Here is an 11,159-nt window from a genome sequence, read left to right on the forward strand (position 1 = left end):
GGAGCTGGCAGATGGTGCTGTGGGATGTGACCGTGTCTGGTGGTGGATGGAGCCCCAACCTCTGCTCCCACAGCCCCCTGACCCTCTGCATCCCTGCTCCAACCCCTGCACCAGCAGCACATGCAGCCCACGACACGTGTGACCACATACAGCCCCTGGGACAGCCCGAGCTCGGGGTCTCCCAGCGGGAGAGATCAGGGTGGAAATAAAGCGTAAATGCCCCGAGGAGCAGGGATAACCTGCATGGCTGGCATTCCCTCGGCATTTTAATCCCTGCCAGACAGCAGTCTGTGGCTTTGCCCGGTTTCTCAAGCAGCATGTGTGGCGACCTCGGCATTCCCGGCAGGGACGGCCCATCCCTCCTCCCGGCTGTCTGACACTGGGAGTGGAACAACCCAGGGCTCCCCAGGGCACTGAGCACACACCAACAACCTGAGGATGGCAGGAAACACGGCCCCAAACTGTGTTCTGGCCGAGCAGGGGCACTGCCAGCAGTGGGTTTCACCTCTCCCTAGCAGGCTCCCAGCTCCTGCCCCGCAGCTGCCTTCGGGAAGAGCTTTGCTCCTTTTAAGTCCAGGGGCCCGGTAAAGCTCCCTGCAGCAGCTGTCTCCATGTATGGGGATGGCATCCCTTCCCAGGATGGCATCCCTTCCCGGGAGGCTGCTCTCTGTGGGCACAGCCAGACATTCCCACTGCCCCGAGACGCTGCTCCAGAGCCGAAACCTGCGCTCAGGGAACAGCAAGGACGGGAGCGACGCTCGCGCTCCCGACGGGCTCTTGCTCGGCTGGATTCTGTGGCTTTGGATTTTAAACCTCCCGAAACCCGGGAGTGAGTGCGTGTGTTTGCTCTTCTTGCTCAGCTCGTTCGGGAGTGCAGCTCCAGTGTAGGAGGGAGATGGGGCTGTCAAACCAGTACGGCTCGGTGGGTTTGCTGGGACAGGCTGGGATGCAGCTTTGAAACAGCTCCTGCTCGTCAGCCCCTGGAATCCCAAGCACAGACAGGGCAGGAAGGCAGGGACAGGGGCTTGGACAAATGATATTTTTGCGTGTCTTCAAATTCATGGGAGTTTTTTGAGGCTTTCTGCGGGTGTGGCTGTGGAGGGGGTGAAGCTGCAGCCAGGGCAGAGCACTGACCCCGTGTGATGCCAACTCGGCTCCCACACGTGGCAATGACCTTTCCCAGCCCGTGGGAGCAGCGATCCCCCCCCCCCCCCCCCCGGTTATCCAGCTCTCCTTGACCCACACTCTTGCTCTCTCTCAGAGCACCCAGGGCTGTGAATGAACCGTGTCACGCTGTGTTTTCTCTGCTGACTTGGGAAATGCAGCTTTTTGGACTGTTTTGTTCCCAGAGCTGCTTTTCCAGCTTGCTGCAGAGCACGCAGAGCTATTACCCAGCAGGCGATGGCAGCTTTGAGCAGTCACCTCCTGTGAATCACGAGAGGAAATCACCCCTCGGTTTCTGTTTCACAGCCTTTCTGCCCGGCTTTGTCACCCCCGGCAGGTGACAGCAGACCCAGGATCCCACTGGAGCTCCGTGGTGCCCCACACCCACCACCTCCGAGGGCTCAGAACTTTCCATCCTCGCTCTTCATCAGAGATTGTTTTAAAATCCCACAAAAAACCAGCATAAAATAAATCCTGGGGAGATGAAAGGGAGTTCTGAGCTGGCAAGAGGTTCTTTAAAGGGGCTCTATTTACACGAATTCTCTGGCTGACAGGAGAGAAACTGTTTTGACATTTTATAAACTCTTCCGCTGATAATTCTGCCTCTCAGTCTGGCAAGGCTGGGGGAGGCAGGACGGGGTGGAACACCAAAGCCAAGGCCCTGAGCTCTCTTCCCAGCTCTTGGTTTTGATCACCAGCAAGTCATTTAACTGCAAGGGACTGCAAAAGCAGCCTTTCTCTGGGAAGAGAGAGGGAGGGCAGAGCTGTTGTGGAGAGCAGCCATGGGAGGGGACAAGTCACCTGGCACAGGCAGCACCCAGCGCTGCCACTGCCCCCCTGGCCCCAGGGGTTGAGGACAGGGGGTGTAAACCCCATTCAGCAGCTTCTCCATATCAGTTTGGCTCCAGCAAGGGATGAGTGGGCACTGCCAGAAATGTGTGGCTCTAACATCAACTACAGTAACTGTATGTGCTTGATGTGGAGTCACTGAATTACTCTTAATTTTGAATGTTTAGTGGCATCTCAGGCCACAGATTTCATGGATTAAATGAATATTACCAAGGCATTTCCTAAGATTCCTAAGAACATTTGGGGTTGTCCCATGCAGAGCCAGGAGCTGGACCTTGAGGATCCTTGTAGGTCCCTTCCAGCTCAGGATATTCTATGATTCTATGAATATCTTGCTCTAATTTATTTATGAAACATGACTCATTCTCTGACTGGCATTCATGGACAAATTCATCATTGTCAGCATAACTACTTGTAGGGGGGGAGCTTATATTTCCTCTGCATATCTTATAAGTGTTTTTTTCCTGCCTTTCTTTCCCTAATCAAACCAAGATCTTATTTATAGTCCTGCCATTTCTGTCTGGGTAAGCCCAGAGTGGCCCCAATGGCTTAACAGGATTTATTTACTCCAGATTTACAGGGGTGTAAGGAACAGAGGGATTTGGTCCTGTGGCCCCAGTAATCCTCTTGGAGGTGGAAGCAGAGGCTTTCCCCTGAGGAACAGGAATTCCAGAGGAACAAATGAACCCCCCCAGGCCCTCCTGGAGGGGGAAGGAGCTGATGGCTCCCAAGCAGAGAGGTGGGTGGGGTGTCCCCAATCCCCCAGGGATCCCACTCAGGCTTCCACACCTTGCTGGTCCCTCCAGCTCGAGCTCTGCAGGGAAATTCGGTCCTGTTTGATAATCCAACATGGTTTGGGGCCTCAGAGCAGAGAAGGAACGAGGGAGGCTCAGTGCCCATCTCACACCCTCACATAGCAACAGCCTCCTGGGACACAGAGCCAAGGAAAGCCTTTGGGCTTTTATTTGATCAAAGATGCTGCTGAAAACAGACCATTTTCCAAGGAAATGGTCCTGAGAGGTGCCTGGAGTCTCCCTGGGGGCTCAGCTCCACATCAGAGCAGCCTCCACCAACAGGAAGATGAGCTGGAGGCAGCCAGGCTCCAGCAGGGTCCAGGTTTGCCAGGGAAGCTCTTAAGGAAGGAAGCATTGTTTATACCTTTTTATTTTTAATGTATGTATATTTGGATCCAACCTTTTCCATGATGGATGGCAGAAATCGAGGCCTCTTTTGTTCTACAATTAACTCTGAGATCTTATTTGGTTCCTCAGTAAAAAAAAAAAAAAAAGGGATTTATTTTTCTTTGCAGCAAAACACACCCATCTCTTATTGCAGTAGAAAAGTCAGTTTTGTTCATGACAGTCCCTGCCAAGGCTGCTGCCCCGATCTGGGGGAAATAAATCGTTCCTAAACCCTTGCTTTAAGTTTTGGAGCCTCATAATGATGCATCTGGAGTTTGCCCACGAGATTTGTCAGTGCTGGAGGAATCACAACTCACTTACTTGAGAGTGGAAGGGAATTTCAACTGGCTAAATAACAGCACAACACTCCTGACGGGTGTGAGAATGAGATTTAGTTCCTATTTTGTGCAGCTTTACAGCCCCTCAGAGCCCAGCAGGAGCTGGGAGGTGATGGGGTGGCTGCATTTCTGTGTGAGCAGGGCATGGAGGGGGCACAGGAGCCAAGAGCTGTGCTGGACACAGATACAGACAGAAGGACATATATATCTTATATATAAGATATATAAGACAAAAATATATATATGGTCCCTTCCAACACATATCTTTTTATGATTTTAATATATTTATTTATTTATTTATATATCTTTATATAAAAATAAGCTTCTATGCATTATAATTTATTATCATATTATAATAATTTATTATTATATTATAATACAGATTATATATGTATTATAATATAATATATCATAATAGACTATTATTCCACATATAATAATTTGTTGTATATAAATATCTATAAACATATATAAATTTATTACAGGTAAATAATATAAATTATATAATGTACAATAATAGAGTTTCTTATATATTATTCTATATTATATATTATTTACTATATTATAATAATATATCTTATGCATATATACCATATGCATATATACCATATGCATATATTATATAATAAAAAATATGCATTTATATATTCTTATGTAGTTTTATATATATAAATATATATAATATATATATAAAACTACATATATATATACATATACACACATATATAAATATATATACATATATATACATATATACATATATACTATATTCTATATACTATACTCTCTCTCTCTCTCCCTCCATACATATATATATATACACATATAAAAATACATGAAATCACTGTTATTAGGTGCTGACTCAGGATGGAGTCCAGGCAGTGTGGGCCTGGCATCCCCCCAGCCCCAGAGCCCATGCCAGCTCCAGCAGGGACAGCTGCCCATCCCTCAGGCAGCTCCTCACCCCCAAACCCCAGTGCTGGGCTGTGGGGCCAAGCGAGCACAAGGGCAGCACCCAGACCCATCTGCAAGCCCTGCCCATGCACACCAGTGTGTTTGCTTTCCTTATCTCCTGGCAGTTCAGTCTGGGGAGGAAATCCTGTCCCCTCGTGCCCACCTGGCACGGGCACGGCCTCCTGCAGTCACCAGGGCAGGAAGGATCTCCAGGGCAGCCCCGTTACCACCAGCCTGACCCTGGCCAAGGGGCAGATAAACCCCAGCGCTGCAGGTTCCCTGGTTACCCAGGGCAAACACTGTAATCAGCTCTCAGAGCAGCCAGGCCGCTGACAAATGGGTCATTTCTGGCCAGCCTGGTGTGCCAACCCCTCGCCCACACGGTGCCATTTCCCCAGGTGGATGTTTCAAAGCTTGCACTCAACGACCCTTCCAGCTCAGGATGTTTTATGACTCTGCGATTCAACAGCTCATTTTTGAGAGTCACAGAATCCCGGGATGGAGAGGGGAGGATGAGCACAGGAGGTGCTGTCAGGGCTGGCGAGCCCCGGTGCCTCCCCGGTCCCTCCCGGGGACGTGCCCCGGCAGCAGCACCCGGTGGTGACAGGACCCGTCAGCCTGGAATGCAGCACCTCACCACAACACACGGCACAGGCAGTCGAACAAGTGATTAAATGCCCTGATATCTCTGCGGTTTCTGCAACTCTGGAAATGCAAGTGCAGTTTTCTGTTATTAAGGTAACCTTAGGAGCTGCCCCCGTCGCCCCACGAGCTCAGCACCCATCCTGGTTTATCACACGGGGCAGGCGGTTCTTGGCAGACTTTTTGGCTGTTTTGAGTAAAAGTGAGATGTGGCAGATAAATACCCTCATCCCTGGCATTTGTTCCTTGAGAAAACAGCCCTGGGAGCACAGCTTCGTCCCAGCCCTCCCCACCCAGCAGGTACAATGCTGGGGACTTGCTCCTTGCTGCCTGATGGCTGGAGCTGGGCTCAATCCAACACCCACCCACCTATTTTTAGTGGGAAGCCAGGAGAACAGGTGCCCCAAACCCCTGCTGTTTGCCCCCACACTGCTCATGTCACTGCTGGCCTGTGTGCTGTGGGGTCAGTGGTTCAGTTTTTCTCCCAATACCTGGCTAAATGCTGATACAACTTTAGCCCATGACATCTTAATCTTCCCCACTGTCAGGGCTGCACCCACACCCTCATCAGTCACGTACAGGAGTTTGTCACTTCCAAGTGGACACGCCTTTGGAAAGCTCGAGGGTTTGGTGACCAGTGGAGAAGGAAATGAAAGCGCTGGGTGTGAGAACAAATGGCTGCACGGGTTTTGAAGGTCCGTGAGCTGAAGGAAAAGATCTTGAGGGTTTGGGATGGAAGGGAGGAGAGGAGCTGCTGCTCAGTGCAGTTGGTCACAGAGCAGTGCCAGCTGTAGCCTGTCCCAGGGTAAACCTTCCTTCTCAGAGACAGACACTGAACTAGTCCTGCTGTGGGAGTTCAGAGTCACTCCTTGCAATATGGAAATTGTTACCAAGCTGCTTGTAGGCAATAACCCATTTCCCACCTTCGGGGCTCAGTTATTAGTCCTCTGAGGGGACAGGGGGAGGCTGCAGCTCCCTGGCCTGGCTGTGCTTTGCTCAGAGGGCTCAGGATGGAGAACAGGACTCACCAGGCAGTGCAACAAAGGGGTCTCCAGGGCTGGCCCGGGGGGAGGCAGAAGGGGCTGGATGGAGCTAGTACCTCAAGCAGGGACATTCTCTAATGCCTGAAAAAAGCGGGCAAATAAACCAAGCAGCACTTCGAGGATGTTCCTGCTGGCGCTGAGCCCCGGGAGGGAGCTGGGGCTGCCCCGGGTGCCTCAGTCTGCGCGGGCAGCGAGCGCCGGCACCGGCAGCGGCTCCTGCAAACCATCTGCCGGCTTTCTCACTTCAGATGCGACTGTTTCCTCCTCGCTCATTTCTATTGCTAAACACGGGCTGGGAGACTGGGCTATTTGCAAACGCATCTGCTGTTATTTATGCGAACGCCTTCCTTCCAAAGGGCAGCAGAGGGAAGGTGTTGAAAAGCAAAGCACCCCCAAATGTTTTGAGGATGTAATTGGGATTTTCCACTGGGGATGCTGTTCGTGAGCTGCAGACCCCATGAGTTTAGCCCTTCCCGTGATCTTTAGCTCAGAAAGGCAGATCAGTGTGTGCTGCTGAGGGTCTCTGAGCACTGCTGGGTGACCTGCCCGGCCCTCGGTGGCAGGGGCAGCACTGACCCCCTGCCCCAGGGGCTCCAGGGGGAGAAACCTCAGGAGAAACATGAGCAAGACATTCAGCCCTTACTCAGGCAAAGTTTCCAGTCAACTGAGTCATAACTGGAGTGGAAATGACTCACGATCCGCTGAGGAGGCAACAGCTGACTCCAGGGATGAATTCACGGCTTGGATGGGGACTGGGACACGCTGCCTCTGCCCAAAAGGACCCAGGATGACTGGGCTGAGATGTTCTCCTGGTGCCTTGTGTTCCCTTCTATTCACCATTTGCTTTACTGCTACCACTCCATAACAGCCTTTCTGTAGGAAAGCTCCTGCTCCTCCCCAGGAAGCAGCGTAAAGCCGGGATTATTCGCCGGTGTTCAGGAAGCAATCAGAAAACAAAGAGTGCTTTCAAAAGTCTAAGTGTTATTGTAATTGTAATTATAGTGGGAGCAACTAATAAAAGAGCTGAGGAACAGCCTCTCCTGAAACAGCTGGTTTAAGACAAGCTCCCGCTAACACCTGACAGCAGGAGGAGTGAGAGATGCTGGAGATGCTGGAGGGTCTCCAAGGCCATGGGATGATTAAGTCCACTTAGGACAACACAGAAGCACTAATTAGAAACACACATCTCTTATCCAGGTCCAGGTGAGTTCATTATTACCTCACTGGTGCCTTTACAAAGCCTGTCCTGCAGCCCTAGGCCTGGGTGTGCTGCTGGCCTGGGGCTTGGCTGAGGGCAGAAGGAGTGTCTGGGGAGTTGTGGTTCCTGCCATGTCCAATCCCTGGATACTGGCAGTCACTAGGTCTGACCCTGGATGGGACCAGCTAGCCCCTGGGAGAGGTCAGGAACAGGTAATGAAGGAATTCCATGGATCTTAAAGGGCTTCCAGCCCCTGGCAGACAAATACCTGGATTGCTGCTTTTACCTGCTAATCAAAAATTACCCCTTGGCTACAACACAGTCATTGTGTGACCATGTTTAAAGAAAACAAGTGTTTAAACGCCATGAAAGGAAAGAGGGGAGCAAGTACTGATTGAATTAGACATTCTCTCATTTCAATACATATGACATTTAATTTCAAGGCAATGTTTGTCTCATTGTGTATATACTCTATAGTATAGAGTACATCTCATTGTGGATATACTCTATAGTATATCATCTGAATTTTACAAAATAAAAGTAGAAAAATGGAAGCTGCATCTTGCCCTAGAAAGGGGTGAGCCCAGCTGGCAGGACAAGGTTTTGGCACCAGGGTGACACACTGAGGCACCACCCAGCCACGGGGTGGGCGAGTGCCTGGCTCCCAAGAGCTGCACAGGAAGAAGTTGGGTAAGAGCAGAAAATATGTGGTTGCAGCTGCCTTCGAGCAGAGAGAGCTCAGTTTGTCAGCTGAAAGAATAACACTTGTTATTGCTCATGTTGAGCTCCGTTGTCCCAGTTTTTCCTGCTGGAGACTGTGCCTCGATCAGGGAGCTCCAGTCCCCTCTCATGTCTCTTTGTCTCCTGCAAATCCAGCAGCTTTGATCAAGTCACTCTGCAAATTGTGGCCCTGGGCTGGGCTGTGTTGAGGATTTGTCAAGCATCCTACAAAACCCTGTCCCAATATGCTCCATTCCCATCAGTTACGGTGCTGGGAGTGAATCCTGGCTTGTTCTGCATGGCCTTGTAGGGCCCTTGCCTGGGGTAACTCACTTTTCTTTCTATGGATGAGTAAAATCTTTTGTTGTTGTTGTCCTTTTCTCTTTGGCTGGCTGGCACAAGCAAGAGGGAGGTGACTTTCTGCCTGGCCATGGGGTAGTTCTGCTCTGGTGTTTCCCTTCTGCATGTTCACAAGTGGGCTGGGAGGAGGGATAAAACACCCTGGAGATGCATGGATACCAGATTTCTGGGAAGGCTAATTCAAGCATAGTTCCAGCACCAACACCTGTGATTAAAGCCAGGAGAGATGCACAGGCTCCTGTCTCTGCTCCTGGTTTAGCTCTCCAAGGGTCATTTCCTTGCCAACAGGCCCCTCTGGTAGTAAATGCCAGGCTGCTACAGCTTTGGACAAGCTAATTCTTGCCTGTAGAAAGCAAATATTAAAGGCAGCCCATTATGTTGTTGTTAGACTGAAAAATGGGAATCCCTGTGTATGATAATAAGCAGTTCCCTGCCAGAGCTGAGCAGCGGGAAGTGGGATTTGCACTTCCTTCCCCAGAGAGTTTCACAGCCTCCTATGATATTTATAAAATCCTTGAACCAGAAACCCCGATCAGGGCCTGCCTTTCTCCTGACTCTGCAGAATTGCAGGCACCAGACTGACTCCAGGCTTTTCTGGCCTCCTTGCAGGGTAGGAAGTGTTTGGGAAGCTGCCTAAGAAGCCTCCATCCTATGTCCCTTCCAGAGTGACAGTCACAAAGGAGGAGAGCCCAGGCTTGCTGGTGGTTTTGATAAAGGGAGCCCTGTTCCTGCCTGCTCACCCTTTCTGCTCTCCCTGTGCTCCCAAATGGGACATCTGTGGGGCTCAACCTGGAAAGCACCTCCATGTTTGCAGCTCCCAGCTGGGATTCAGCCTTTCCTATGTTTTCAGGCAACTTTAACCATCCTGGCTGAGCTGGGAGAGGAGAACGGCCCCAGGGGTGGAGCTCATGGAAAAGCCAGTCCAGCCTTTCCCTTTGGAAACCTGTTGGACCTTTTTGTGGAGAACTGCCTTGGGACCAGCCACCCCTCCCCAGATTCCACCCCTCCCACCTAATTACCCGGTAGCTTCACCCAGGAGACAGCAGGGATGGAAAAACCCCGGGCGTGCTGCAGTCTGAGGAGGGATGGGGCTTTCAGCAGGGGAGATCTGGTCCTGTCTGCTCCGGGAACAGGCTCTGGAGCTCCCCTGCCTCCCCAGAACTGGGATGCTGGCGTGTGGTGAACGATCCGTCACGGTCACATCCCTGGCAAGGACGCGGCACCCTCTGGAATGTGGGATCGGGGCTGGAGGTGGGACGGGAGGTGTGTGCCCAGTGACCCTGCACCCGCGGCCCCAGCCCAGGGAGGTGCTGGCAGCGATGTGGGTGCTCACTGTTAATTACACCATTAAGTCATTACTCCTAATGAGACACTGCAATCTCATCTGTAAAGAAAATATTATGTTTGCACTTCAAAAGATTGTGCTGAGGTCTTTATAATGAGCGTTTCCCCCCCCCCCCCCCCAATTCTTCCACGATTATAGTTTTAAAAACTATTATTTTAAGTTTAGAGAGGACCAGTTCCTTTTTTTTTTTTTTGTGCAGACACTCAGAACAGGACCATCATGCAGTCACTACCTTTATTCTAACAGCTAGAGCAATAAAATAATGTGTTATTAGCCTGCATGGTGTCAAATACGCTTTCATTTACTCTCCAGCCCTCTGATTCTATCAGCCAGGAATCCAAGGTCATTATGCAATCACAAATTGTTTCTGAATTTCATTAAATCAGCAAATGGGCCTTAGCTAGATATTTACATCAGCTGAACTTGTGATAATTTATCCAATTGGGCAATTATTATTTTGGAATCAAAGTAGTCCTGAGGGATTATGCTTCATTTTAATTTGTCTGCAGAAGTCTCAGTGCAACCCCTGCAACTTGGCTGCAAAATCAGGTGAAAAACTGCAATCCTGCTGCAGGTTTTGGGGATAAATAACGTTTTTCCTTTAGTCTTTCACTGTTCCAACACACCAGGAAAAGGGGAGTGAAATGCTGGTATAATTTAATATCAATGAATTTGACTTGGAAAGCTTAGAAAAAACATTAATGTGGAAACTCATGTTTTATAATAACAGAAGGGTTGTGATAAAGTACAATATTTTTTTATAACACTGCAGTGTGAAGGGTCACTGGATTTCTTGGGCTGTGTCCAGGACATTACAGGTTGTATCCTGTGTGTGACAGGATGTAGAGAATCAATTCTCTTTGCTTTATAACCTTGTGCTGCTGTTGAGATGGTGTGGAGCAGAAATCCACGCTCTGGGGATGTCAGAAGGTTTTACACCCCCCAAGCAGGTGTAAGTTGATGTCAGTAACACTCTGGATGTCCCAGAAATGATGGGAGTTGTCATAAATTGGGAAATGCACCGAGGGAGAATCAAGGTGTGGACAAAGGATTTAACAAACCCTGTTGACAGCCTGGATTTGCTGACGAGCAATCAACTGTTGTACAAGAGATAAACTGTTGTACAAGAGATAAAGTGCAGCAGCTCAGGAGTGAAAGAGGCTCTGTCTGTGGGACTGCATTGTCCTGCTGAAGGAGGGCAGAATTTGGGGCTGGGACAAATGAAGATCCACTTTTATTCCCTGTTGGACTCATTAGGAAAAGTGCCTCTGATTGCAGCTGAACTTGGACCTCTTTCTCCTTCCCTTCTAATCGTTTCATACCCAGGTTCAGACTCATCCAGATCTAATGTCATGTACTTGCAAA

Source organism: Pseudopipra pipra, chromosome 25 (assembly GCF_036250125.1).
Source record: "Pseudopipra pipra isolate bDixPip1 chromosome 25, bDixPip1.hap1, whole genome shotgun sequence".
Lineage (NCBI taxonomy): Eukaryota > Metazoa > Chordata > Aves > Passeriformes > Pipridae > Pseudopipra > Pseudopipra pipra.